This window comes from Mytilus galloprovincialis, chromosome 9 (genome assembly GCF_965363235.1).
Source record: "Mytilus galloprovincialis chromosome 9, xbMytGall1.hap1.1, whole genome shotgun sequence".
In the NCBI taxonomy this organism is placed as follows: Eukaryota; Metazoa; Mollusca; class Bivalvia; order Mytilida; family Mytilidae; genus Mytilus; species Mytilus galloprovincialis.
Window position 1 is genome coordinate 87,213,151 of NC_134846.1, and position 14,825 is coordinate 87,227,975.

Consider the following 14,825-nt stretch of genomic DNA (forward strand, 5'->3'; position numbering starts at 1 on the left):
TAACTTTCTTGTCATTAAAATTGTTTTCTTCAGTTTGCATATTCTTTTAATATTTATTTGGAATAAGTAATTTGATAAAAAAAAATGTTTTCTTGTCGCTAAATAGTTTCTTGTCGCTTCTTGTCGCTAATATTATTCTTCTTGTCGCTTCTTGACGCTTCTTGTCGCTAAAATTCTTCTTGTCGCTAATTAGTGAGACCGAAACTCTCGTAATAAAACTGGTGTCAAAAAAACACTGCTTTTCAACGTAAAAAGTATGCATTAGAACCAGTGCGTTTTGGTTGGAAATTTGGAAATCACAGACAACAGAGTATTGAAGACTAAAGAGTAAAGTTAATTCCTGTGTTAAATAATTGACTTAAATCTAAGATTTTTACAACTTTTATTTATAGAGTTGCATGACATGAAACTGTTTATTTGCTTCCCTAACAACAACAATAACACTAAATAATTGCTAGATAGATGACGTCAACTGGATGATATACAGGAGTCTTCTAAGCTCAGTTTCTTTCGTCAAGTCTACAAAATGGGTCAAAGACCATCATATGTTGATTCACTAAACAATTAAAATGATAGAGCAGCAATATGCAAAATACGCATAAGTGCACATCCTTTAATGTGTAGCAGGAACAATTCTGCCTAAGATTCTGGGATGTGGACCACAGCTAATTCTAGTTTGTAAACTGATGTGTGCGGGAAACGACTGATGCCAAAAGTGATGCGCTATAATATATCTAAGTAATTGAAAACCAAAAACTGAAAACAATATATAATTTATTCAACAAAGTACAACTTTTATTATGTAAAGCCAAAAGTGTAGAAATGGAGCATTCAATGACTTCAAATTACCATACTAAGGAGGCATGTAGCAAATGCACTAACCTAATGGATACTTGGTTGGAAAACCTGGCTTTCCTTGGTTGGACTGAATGTCAGTCCTCAGAGGATTCAAAATAAGAATCTAAAACTAGTTGTATAAAATATATAAATTTCTCACAGAAGGTAACCAAAGAATTTGCAACGATGCAAATATTAAACTTTACAATATAAATAAATATCTTTAACCAATGAATTAAAATAGCAAAAGCTATGTAATTTAACAAATATATCCTTAATAAGCTTCATGTAAATTAATTAACAATGAAATACATCAAATATGAAATTTAGAGTTTTACCAAAGGGAGCTAAAAATTAACTAATAACTCTGTCTGCTACATTCCCCCCCCTAAGACAAACGATAAATTTCATAAATAAAGTCTGCACACTAAAATGTCTATCAAATGGATGTATATGCCACACTGAACAAGCAAAATCCAAATGTCATGTAAACATTGAATCAAATATACATCAGTTAAAGTTGAATAACGAGACTGTTCAAGGAGACCGCAACACCAGTCTGATACCCTCCTCCTCCCTTCGAAAACAAATGTATATGAAATAACATTTGACGGTGAAATTTAACAAAAGTCCATCAACGTTCATTAGATTAAATGTCTTTCAAGCAAATGTAAAACTATCACTTTTAAATAAATGTCACTGTATAACACAAACACACATCAGCATTAGGTTCAAAGGATAACGGACACGACTTGAGGTCTTCTTTGTAAGTAGGCTTCAGAATCAGTGGAATGTCATATAGGATAAGGCACAGCTAACGGTTGAAATCCAACATGAAAAGTTATACCAGGCAATGTCCACCAATGTTGATCTCACAGTGGCACATTTGACGTGTACCACCGGGTTCTTAACTGCACACACTCCAACGTTGTTGATAACGGTAGCACAAATGGTGTACCACCGGAGACGGATCGGGTCCATCTATATGCAAGGTTCTCAAAATAAAGTTGGACGATGTCCATCCTTTTAGCAAGGTACTAAATAATGGATCAGATCCATCTGTATGAGCTAGAAGTGTTCCTAACTTCAAGCTTAACGTTCACTCTATTGGTTTCTGCCATGACAAAAGTCAAGAAGTCGGTCTCCCGTAAACTCTCTAAATAATAAATATTTAGCTAGAGATTACAATCCAGACAAACGAGCAACAACTCATAAAACAAGCCAATTCCAACTACAACTAGCTAACAGTCTACACTTCAAACTACACAGAAGATCAGCCATAATTCAAGCCAGTAATGAAAATGAAAAATAAAACCAGTTTGGATGTGCAACATCGATCCCTCCCTTGGAAAAGGAAAAACCAAACAGCCAAAATTGTGGTGTGTGACACCTCTGAGTATATTGAAATGAATATAAAGTAAAACTATAAATATACAACACAATGTAAAAACAAACATTAAACCAAGGTTACACAATCTGAACTGCAAAAATTGTGATTTAAAACGTTCTCCGACATTCTGCCTATTTTTGAAAGCTTTACTTGAATATCTGCAGACCTTTCATCTCTAGCATGAACTCTAAAAGACATATTTGGACACTTAGACCTGACATGACCTAACTGATGACATTTAAAACATCTCTTAGGTTTACGTTTCCTTCGCGATCTCAATCGCCTCCTCAATATATTAATTAAAATTTCAAAACTGTTATGAACTGTTTTACAACAATCTAAACTTTCTGTCTCATCAATAATCTCTGAATCACCAGAAAAATGAACAGCTTCATATTCAATGGCAAGTGATAAAGCCTCATCTAAATTATGAGGGTGCTTAAATGTGACAAATTTAGCTATCTCAATATTCAAACATGATGTAAATAAGTCAGTAAAATACAAATCCAAATCGGAAAAATTATCAGGATAAGCCTTGTGAGCTAGTATCTTAAAACGCTGACCAAATTCAGAAATTGTTTCATTTTTCTTCAAACTGCAAACTCGCAGTTGAAATTTAAAATATGCCACCCTCTCCTTAGGATTGAACCTCTAAATGAGAACCTTTTTCAAACAGTCATAATCATACAACTGTGGCCTCTTTAAGAAACGTAAAATAGTTTGAGCATCACCTCTCAAATTCATTATCAACTGACATGCCATCTCAAATTCATTCCACTGATTCCAAAGAGAAACAGTCTCAAAATGAACAAAATAATCTGTAATATCAATGCTGATACCATCAAACAAACAAGGTTTTTCTTCAAACCTAATCATAACTGAATAAACATTTACAAAATGAACCAAACAATAAAAATAAAATACCCCAGAAATAACTATTTAAAACTGCTCTGATTTGGACTGTCATATCCAGTGGCACCAAACATTGACTCAAATGTCTGCTCCATTTCTTATAAATTTTTTGTTCAGTTACAAACCAGAAAAAGTTGCTTTAGAATTCCACACTCCACATGCACTACCAAATGTAACAGGAACAATTCTGCCGAAGATTCGGGGATGCGGACCACAGCTAATTCTAGTTTGTAAACTGACGTGTGCGGAAAACGACTGATGCCAAAAGTGATGCGCTATAATATATCTAAGTAAATGAAAACCAAAAACTGAAAACAATATATAATTTATTCAACAAAGTACAACTATTATTATGTAAAGCCAAAAGTGTAGAAATGGAGCATTCAATATGATTTCAAATTACCATACTAAGGAGGCATGTAGCAAATGCACCAACCTAATAGATACTTGGTTGGAAAGCCTGGCTTTCCTTGGTTGGACTGAATGTCAGTCCTCAGAGGATTCAAAATAAGAATCTAAAACTAGTTATATAAAATATATAAATTTCTCACAGAAGGTAACCAAAGAATTTGCAACGATGCAAATATTAAACTTTACAATATGAATAAATATCTTTAACCAATGAATTCAAATATCAAAAGCTATGCAATTTAACAAATATGTACTGAATAAGATTCATGTAAATCATTAAATAAAGAAATATGAAATTTATAGTTTTAAACAAGGGAAATAACAATGCCGTAATAATCCTAACTGCCACAAATGATTGAAAGGGGAAGACATCTTAAATTATATTCCTAGAGAGGAAAGATACTGTCCTGTCTGTATAAATGGGGAAATTGAGGATGAACAACATTTCTTATTAAAATGTAATAGATTTACCTCATAGCGAGAAATATTAGAAAATAAAATAAATGTTATATTTCAAATACAGAGTAACATTACCGTTGATGAAAAAATATCTCTATTGGTTAATAATAGCTCTTCTCTTCTTCTTCTTCTGATATACAGTTACAGCTTCATTGATTGAAGATTACGAACTGTTGCATGCGCAGAGTATATGATTAAAAATATGAACAACAAGAATGTGTCCACAGTACACGGATGCCCCACTCACACTATCATTTTCTATGTTTAAAGGACTGTGAAATTGGAATAAATTCTCTAATTTGGCATTAAAATTAGAATGATCTTATCAAAGGGAACATGTATACTAAGTTTCAAGTTGATTGGACTTCTACTTTATCAAAAACTACCTTGACCAAAAACTTTAACCTGAAATTTGCACTATCATTTTCTATGTTCAGTGAACCGTAAAATTGGGGTCAAAACTCTAATTTGGCATTTAAATTAGAAAGATCATATCATAGGGCACATGTATACTAAGTTTCAAGTTGATTGGACTTCAACTTCATCAAAAACTACCTTGACCAAAAACTTTAACCTGAAGCCAAAAACTTTAACCTGAAATTTGCACTATCATTTTCTATGTTCAGTGAACCGTAAAATTGGGGTCAAAACTCTAATTTGGCATTTAAATTAGAAAGATCATATCATAGGGCACATGTATACTAAGTTTCAAGTTGATTGGACTTCAACTTCATCAAAAACTACCTTGACCAAAAACTTTAACCTGAAATTTGCACTATCATTTTCTATGTTCAGTGAACCGTAAAATTGGGGTCAAAACTCTAATTTGGCATTTAAATTAGAAAGATCATATCATAGGGCACATGTATACTAAGTTTCAAGTTGATTGGACTTCAACTTCATCAAAAACTACCTTGACCAAAAACTTTAACCTGAAGCCAAAAACTTTAACCTGAAATTTGCACTATCATTTTCTATGTTCAGTGAACCGTAAAATTGGGGTCAAAACTCTAATTTGGCATTTAAATTAGAAAGATCATATCATAGGGCACATGTATACTAAGTTTCAAGTTGATTGGACTTCAACTTCATCAAAAACTACCTTGACCAAAAACTTTAACCTGAAGCCAAAAACTTTAACCTGAAATTTGCACTATCATTTTCTATCAGTGAACCGTAAAATTGGGGTCAAAACTCTAATTTGGCATTTAAATTAGAAAGATCATATCATAAGGAACATGTGTACTAAGTTTCAAGTTGATTGGACTTCAACTTCATCAAAAACTACCTCGACCAAAAACTTTAACCTGAAGCGGGACAGACGGACGAACGGACGAACGAACGGACGGACGAACGGACGCACAGACCAGAAAACATAATGCCCATAAATGGGGCATAAAAATTTATCTTTAAATTTGTATAATACTTGGTGATATTTACATGAAAGAAAACAACAAGTGATTAAAAAATATGTACATTGTTATTTATAGAATTAAATTATGTTGTGGAGAACAGTTGGTGTCAACTGATCTCTATAGGTTTCAATGGTTTGACATGCTACCACAACTTGTGGTAACAAGTTCCATTGGATGATTGTTTGCGGAAAGAATGACCATTTGTAGCTGTCTTTAGAGGTGGATATTTGCCTAAATGTTTGGGTATGTAATTTTCTTGTTCTAGTATCTGATGGTATGAGGACTAGTGATGGGATTGCAATGAGTCCATGGATGACCTTGTAGAACATGATAAGTCTGGTTTTGAGGCGGCGCTCAGTGAGTGAGGGCCATTGTAGTTCATTTAACATGGATGTAACACTACTGGTGTTGTGGTAATTGTTACATACATATCGGGCCGCACGCCTCTGTACCATTTCAAGCTTATTTTTATGCCCCACCTACGATAGTAGAGGGGCATTATGTTTTCTGGTCTGTGCGTCCGTTCGTCCGTCCGTTCGTTCGTCCGTCCGTTCGTTCGTCCGTTCGTCCGTTCGTCCGTCTGTCCCGCTTCAGGTTAAAGTTTTTGGTCAAGGTAGTTCTTGATGAAGTTGAAGTCCAATCAACTTGAAACTTAGTATACATGTGCCCTATGATAGGATCTTTCTAATTTAAATGCACAATTAGAGTTTTGACCCCAATTTTACGGTTCACTGAACATAGAAAATGATAGTGCAAATTTCAGGTTAAAGTTTTTGGTCAAGGTAGTTTTTGATGAAGTTGAAGTCCAATCAACTTGAAACTTAGTATACATGTGCCCTATGATATGATCTTTCTAATTTAAATGCCAAATTAGAGTTTTGACCCCAATTTTACGGTTCACTGAACATAGAAAATGATAGTGCAAATTTCAGGTTAAAGTTTTTGGCTTCAGGTTAAAGTTTTTGGTCAAGGTAGTTTTTGATGAAGTTGAAGTCCAATCAACTTGAAACTTAGTATACATGTGCCCTATGATATGATCTTTCTAATTTAAATGCCAAATTAGAGTTTTGACCCCAATTTTACGGTTCACTGAACATAGAAAATGATAGTGCAAATTTCAGGTTAAAGTTTTTGGCTTCAGGTTAAAGTTTTTGGTCAAGGTAGTTTTTGATGAAGTTGAAGTCCAATCAACTTGAAACTTAGTATACATGTGCCCTATGATATGATCTTTCTAATTTAAATGCCAAATTAGAGTTTTGACCCCAATTTTACGGTTCACTGAACATAGAAAATGATAGTGCAAATTTCAGGTTAAAGTTTTTGGCTTCAGGTTAAAGTTTTTGGTCAAGGTAGTTTTTGATGAAGTTGAAGTCCAATCAACTTGAAACTTAGTATACATGTGCCCTATGATATGATCTTTCTAATTTAAATGCCAAATTAGATTTTTACCCTATTTCACGGTCCATGGAACATGGAAAATGATTGAGTGGGGCATCCGTGTACTTTGGACACATTCTTGTTATATTCTGCTGTGTGTGGATCCCATAAACTACAGGCATATTCAAGTTTTGGTCTCACTATTGATTGGTAAGCACGGGATTTGATATTGGTGTTAGAAATTTTTAAGTTTCGCCTCAGAAAGCCAAGAGATTTATTTGCATTTGATATGATGTTGTCGTAGTGATTGTTCCATTTTAAGTTAGACTGTTGGGTTACGCCGAGATATTTTGCAGATGTTACTGGTTCTAAAATATGGTTATTTAGGATGTAATCGTGTTTAAATGGTTTCTTTTTTTGTGTGATGGTTAACATGGTTAAGATTGTACATTTTCCTGGATGGAAGGCCATGAGCCAATCAGCCTCCCATTTAGCTGCTGCATTAAGATCTTTTTGTAAATTTGTGCAGTCTTGTTGACATGTAATTTCTCGGTATATAATACTATCATCAGCGAAGAGTCGTAATTTGCTGTGTTCGAGGTATTCTGGAAAATCGTTAATGTAAATTAAAAAGAGTATAGGCCCAAGGACGGCATTATTACTTAGGCTGTTTTCCTCTTTCATATCAGAGTGTCTAAATATAAGAAATAGTGAACTGATATGATACATCAATATGTAACTTTTCATTATAGCATGATATGTTATGATGGAACCTTTCATTCTACCATGTCAATTATTATAGTTATATGTAATGCCATAGGTCTTAACCATTTATTGTTTAATGAGTTTGTGCCAATAAAAATATTTGTATTTGTATTTGTATGTATTAAAAAGAAGATGTGGTATGATTGCCAATGAGACAACTCTCCACAAGAGACCAAATGACACATAAATTAACAACTCTCCACAAGAGACCAAATGACACATAAATTAACAACTATAGGTCACTGTATGGCCTTCAACAATGAGCAAAACCCATACCGCATAGTTAGCTATAAAAGGCCCCAAAATGACAATGTAAAACAATTCAAACGAGAAAACTAACTGCCTTATTTATTTAGAAAAATGAACGAAAAACAAATATGTAACACCTAAACAAAATGAGCCTATTTACTTTAGCACCATCTAATAATACTAGAGGTCACTCATTAGAACTTATTAAAAAACCGTCTAAGACGACACACAGACAAAACACTTTTTCAATTAGAGTTGTGGATCAGTGGAATAACCTGTCAGATTTAACTGAGACGACAAAGACTTTGAATAATTTTAAGTCTGCATTAAAATGGTGAAAATTGGAACCCATATAAATTCATATGTTTGTGGTAAGTGTTCAGCTGCGCACACCTAAATAAGTTTTTTTTTAAATAAGTCTAATATATATAAATATATTATTATTATGAGACAAGAAATCGCATTACGACAATTCAAGATGAGGACCTGAAGATAAAGGTATAAAGGTACTAAGTAACAGTGACATATGCAGTCAGACTCTGAATATAAAGATAACTCACCCCAATAAATCTCCACTGCTGGTGGAGATTTATTTCCCCGAGGGTATCGCCAGCCCAGTAGTCAGCACTTTTTGTGCTGACATGAATTATCATTGATATGGTTATATTTATAAATTAACTGTTTACAAAAGTTAGAATTTTTTAAATACTAAGGCTTTCTACCTCAGGCATAGACTACCTTAGCTGGATTTGGCAAAACGTTTAGGAATTTTGGTCCTCAATGCTCTTCAACTTCGTACTTTATTTGGCCTTTTAAACTTTTTTTGGATTCGAGCGTCACTGATGAGTTTTTTGTAGACGAAACGTGCGTCTGGCGTATATACAAAATTAGGGCCTGGTATCTATGATGAGTTTATTTACAACCACTGGGTCGATGCCACTGCTGGTGGAGATTTATTTCCCCGAGGGTATCACCAGCCCAGTAGTCAGCACTTTTTGTGCTGACATGAATTATCATTGATATGGTTATATTTATGAATTAACTGTTTACAAAATTTAGAATTTTTGAAATACTAAGGCTTTCTACCTCAGGCATAGACTACCTTAACTGGATTTGGCAAAACGTTTAGGAATTTTGGTCCTCAATGCTCTTCAACTTCGTACTTTATTTGGCCTTTTTAACTTTCTTTTGATTCGAGCGTCACTGATGAGTTTTTTGTAGACGAAACGTGCGTCTGGCGTATATACAAAATTAGGTCCTGGTATCTATGATGAGTTTATCACCCCATTGTCATTGCTTAAGCCTTTGGTGACCTAAACTTTACCCTTCAATAGAATCCAGATCATCTAGCCCAATCCTTTTTGCACCAAGAGTTATCAGTGATTGCCTGGCTAGGACCCCTATTTACCCCAAATTCTGGTCCGTTACCCCATTTGAAATCACATATTTACTCCCATTCTTGTTTATCCTCTTTCATGTTTGCACCTTATAGATATAAGAAGATGTGCCAATGAGACAAAGTGTCTCCATCCAAATAACAATGTTCATTTTAAATGTTTTGTGTTGAATTAGTTTTTAAATCATGAAAAAGTTCACTGGTGTATTGCTAAAATGTAAGAAAATAAGTTTGTTTTTATTGTTTAGATATACCATTCTAAAAACATAAACAAGTTTTCTTTTGTGAATAATTATGAAAAAAAAACTTGCAAATGAACATTGACAGTGTCATAATAATAGCTGACTTTTGGGCTTCAAATAAAACTAAAGTCACTTTGCTAGGGTTCAGGATATTTATTAATCAGTAACGTAAAACACCCTGTAATAACGATGATATAGTTATAAGGTATCTCAGAACAATTATTATGATTATTAAATATAGTAATACATATGATAAGTATAATATTCTTTCACTACATATTATGGTATTATACAAAACATTGCGACCAGTATTTGAATAAAAATAGGTTGCGATCAGACCCAAGGATGTCTGTGAATGTGCAGGATGTGATTGTGTTTAGAGAGCGAACAGACCCAGTACTGTTTACACCAATAATTGTTTTTGCCTGTTACCAGATTAAGCTAGAGTTTATCCAAATATTTTGATTAAACTGGTAAATTTTACCTACAAAGGTGTCACAAAATCAATAATAGACATTGACATCAATGGTATGATAAAAATGAAGTCTGACAATTTTTTGGAGGTTGAAATTTTCAAAAAAAAATGATTTAATATTTAAGCTAATGATATTTTACTATAAGCTTTATAATATGCTATATTTTATATAGGTTTTTGAATGTTTTATGTATGTCAATAAATGTATACACTATGATGTATATATTAAAGTGTATTAGAATGTTTTATTTTATATAAGTGGTGATGCTTCAATAAGATATTGAAAATGTTAATAGTTTTCATTGATAACAAGACAAGTGAAGAATAAAGAGTCTATATGACAGTTGCTTGTTTTATACAGACGACATAATGATTGAGAAAATAACATCTTTTTCAGTATTTTATCTTTTTTTTGTAGGACATTGTGATGCTAGAAAGAATAAAATGTTTGCAAATTACAGATCCTGTTTAATGGTAAGTAGATATCCACAGATTTAGATTAATATATATGCACTTTTATGTATTTATAGGATAATAAGGTGTTTACTGAAATTTGTACAGTAGGTACAGGGTCAACAAATTTGTTTTTGAGTAAATTGTAGTATATTCTTGTATGATCTGTAAAACAATAAGTACTCAATTATATTTGTAAGCATAAATTAAAAATGTTAAGAAAGTCTGAGTTATTGCCCCTTAGTCTTAGTTGATATGACTATAGCAATATAAGGTATGACTGGAAGAAATTTCATGCATTGCTTTTTGCAACGAATAGATAAGATTTAGCAAATGTGAAGATTAACTCTGATCATGAAATGAGTATCAGTTCTCATAAAAACTTCTGCTGAATGATATAAATATGAGTTTGTTTAATACATGTAATATGAAAAGTTATGCCCTCAATAATTAAGGAAATCTGCAAAACATTTTTGTTTATTTTGTTACTACCAAACAAAGTAAAAATTCTCCAACCAAGTGTGTTTGAATTAGTGCAGGTTATATGCACTTTTAGGTGGTACATAACACTACAGGGAGATAACTCTGTAAAAAACAGATGAACTTTTTAATCACATTCTATAGTAAAGGAAATATTAAGCTTTTCAATGATGAAAATTAGTTTTTGACAAACTGCTATATATATATTTAATGAAATTTTTTCCAAAATGTGTGCAGTTTTTGAAATTTAATTTTTTTCAAAGGGTCAAAGTAAATATTTTGTCAAAATTTTATGAAAATTAAACAAGCCTAATTAATTTTAGTCAAAGTGTTTGAAAACTGAGATATTGTTGAATATTTACCAAAAAACTTGAAATATTTTTCTCTTTCATTGTAACTTGTATACAATTTATATCTTGCTTTATCAATGAATATTCAAGAAATTTAAAGATAATTCCTGTCTCTGTTTTCTCATCCAAGTGTGATGTTATAGGAGCCATACAATCTGTCAGGAATTTTACCTGAAATGTAAATTGCCAATTGTTCATCACTGCTACCAGTGCGCTAGGTTGCGACTTCTTGACTTCTTAACTTGTCGCCATAATGCTCCATTTGTTATTCAAAGAACCCAGACACTAGGTTTAATCAACAAATTGCTAAGTAGGAATGTCAATTTTTAAAAGCAGTACAGTGACCAGTAGTAGTATATCTTTATACCGACTGTGTGAGGGCTGTATAGCCAGTCAAGATCATTAAAAACTTCCATTTGTATATATCTTTGTAATTTGAACTTTGGTGGCTAGTTGTCTCCTTGGCATTCATACCACATATATCTTTATTTATATAAAGATGTCTAACCAAAAAATGTCATAATTTGCTGGGCAATCTTAGTGTAAAATTCAGAAACAAGAAACAAGACAACCACAGGGCAGACCTAGATATTTGTTAAATAATTTGGCAGGCAATACTTTTAGAATAGGGCAAATATCTCTCTTAGACAAGAGGTCGAGGGGGAATTTTGATTATGGATTTTTGCTTGAAAGATTCTTAGGGATTTGTTTAACAATTTAAAAATTTAACCATAGAAAATTGTCAAGTGGCTCTGACAAACTTATTTTATTTGTTACAAGAATAAACAAGCTTCTTCTCAAAAATAGCTCAAGCCAGTTTCAGTGTTCTCCCCAGTTATCAGTATTTCTAGGTAATAGCATCAGATTTGAAATTGTTCTATCCCCCAGTTTCAGGGTTTGTATGTTTGATGTGTTTTCAGATTCCTCACTTATTAACTTCCTGTTAACTGAACACTTGTATCATTTTACACATGATGTATTTTCTTTTTCTGAATTGCTTTTCTTTTCCAATTCATTCTTTTGATGCAACTGCTCTTTTAATTGAAAGAAGGGGAATTTTCACTGGAATCAGGGGCTTATTCAGCCATTTAAAAAGGGGGGGGTACCCAACCAAGGACAAAGGGGGTTCCAACCATATTCCCCATTCAAATGCTCAGATCGTCCGCCTAAAAAAAAAATGGGGGGTTCTGGGGGTTGGATCTGCCAATGGGAATTAACGGCGGTGTATCATCACATATGAGACGGGCTGTACAAGAATTTTGTATATTGATAATATCTCTATAAGGAGTCTTTTTAAGTATGGAAATATAAACAAAAATGTCAACAACTGTTCCTGTAACCAAGGAAGTTATATGAGAAGGAGAGAGGACGAAAGACGATAATTACACATAAAATGTTACCCACTTTTCTGTAAGTAGGTGTAAAATTAGTTGAGATCGACTCTGTCACAGAGGGAGATTTTGTCCTAATTACATACCCGAGTAAGAACGGAAAAACCCGAGGTGTCATAAACTGACCAGATATACAATTATTGACATCAAGGATTTGTATAGTTAACTATACAAATCCTTGTTGACATGTTAATAAGATTTTTTGTGATATTTTTTTATTTAGTAATAAAAAATTAAAATTTTATGTTAAAAGTAAACTTATTACCAATAGAAATGAAACGAATATCTGTCTCATTGCCGTCAATGTTGATATAAACAGAAAGCACTTTTACGTTGTTCCCGATAAATTTCTCTATGTCTCATTTGCAAATATTCCTTCTGGTCGTTACTGGTTACCGTAACTAAAGTTCTTGGCATATTCATATATTTTCTTTGATTAGTACCTGCCAATTCTCATCAACAGAAATTGAAAGGTGAAGCAAAAATCTTTGTTTAAAGCAATGTAGTGTTGAATAAAAATCGCACACTAACTTTCCTTTAAACCCGCATAACTTTGTCATTTCTTTATCTTTTTTCACAATAGACAAACGATTGATTTTGAAATTGCGCGTCCGATCTTTTTCCATATCATAAACACCTATACACTTCATTGTTACCAAAAATACACCTGAACTTTAATGACCCAGTCACTGCTCGCGGTAACAGCCTGGTACATCAGAGGGCCATGTCAAGTGGGTGATAAACATGTTGGTTTCTTTATATTTTTATCCTTTTTCTCTGATCGAACTGTTTTCCTGGGGATGCTAATTTTGTATCGAGCAGAGTGAACACTCTGCTTCTCATATAACCTCCTTGCTGTAACATTCTATGTAAGTACTAGTACAATTAATGTTCAAGTGGAAATGTTGATATATGTAGGAATTGACACTTTTTTTGTAAATGTGTATCACTTGAAAAGTAGATAATTTCATCTCAATCAAGGTCATCAACATTAGAGGAATTTGTTGAAGACGTCTTCAAAAGTTCAAATGAATCTTTCATATAAATGCAGAAAATAAAAATCAAGCTCAGACAGTGAAAGACCTTTGAACTTTACAATAACTCAATAAACAGAAATCAATTCCAGGAAACAAATATGATGTCAAAATTAAGGATTTTTAGAAATCATTAGACATCATGAAATGTAAGTTAATACAAAATGTAGTGAAAAAAATGCGGTAATGAACACGAACTGATATTTAAGCTTATTCTGTTGAGTGTGTAACATCTGAATCTATGCTTCAATACAAACAATACTAATGCTATATTTTTGATAGAAAAAAATGTTTTGTTTTTCAATTAGAAAAAAAAAAAATCAATCTATTACATACATAAGATAGTAATTTTATTGTGATATAAAATAATACAATTATTTGAATGCATTAACTAGCAAGGTTACACTGATTTATAGGCAATTTCAAGAAGGAAGATTACCTCCCCTGACTCACTGCAATATTAGATTATTCAGTCCTTCGTGTATGGTAAAGGATTTGTTTCTGCTTTTGCCTATGTCCAATCCTTTTGCTTAATTGCATGTTTAATGTGTTGAATGATAAAAAAAAAACTGATATTAAAAAATCCTTACGTAAATTTTATTTGAAAATCAAATATTTTAGTTCAGTCAAACTAAGTTTGAACCTTAAGCTAATAGCAACAAAAAATGTTTTAGTTCTAATCTATAGTTTTAAGCCCCAAATATACACAGAAAAAAGTCCCAATGAATGTAACTTGTGGAAAACTCAAAATCAGCATTTTTAATTTCTTATGGAAATTAACATTGGAAAGGGAGACAACTCCACAAAAATGAGGGTTTTTTGGGTCAGTTTTGGTTGAATTTCTTAAAATTCATGTAAAGTATGATACTTTGATGGGGTTATAAGATCGTATTTGACTATATTATATAATCTTCTGCTCATGAAATGTACAAAACCGAAGTGTCATGGGTATTTTTATTTTTGTTCCATATTTTTCATCAAAGAAATTGCAATTTATGGCTTTGTGACCATTTTGAAAAAATAATGTAAATATTTTGTGTTGGTTATATCTGTAAATTATATTTGTTCAGCATCTACCTTGTTTAAAGAAACTTCAAACTACAAAAAGAAAAAATTATATGCTTAATTATTCTTATCAAATTTGAGATTCATTACCTTGACATGTTAGAAGATCTAATAAATGGTCAAC

General features: G+C 32.5%; 1 protein-coding gene across 2 annotated transcripts in view; it reads left to right on the forward strand.

Moving 5' to 3' along the window:
* Positions 1–234: 234 nt before the first annotated feature.
* The window catches only part of LOC143046266 (uncharacterized), a 51,095-nt gene continuing 36,504 nt past the window's right edge, over positions 235–14,825 (forward strand). For both annotated transcript variants that reach the window (XM_076219339.1, XM_076219341.1), the window contains exons 1-2: positions 235–327; positions 10,347–10,402. The gene's annotated coding sequence lies outside the window, so the exon portion shown is untranslated. The remainder of the gene's footprint in view (positions 328–10,346; positions 10,403–14,825) is intronic.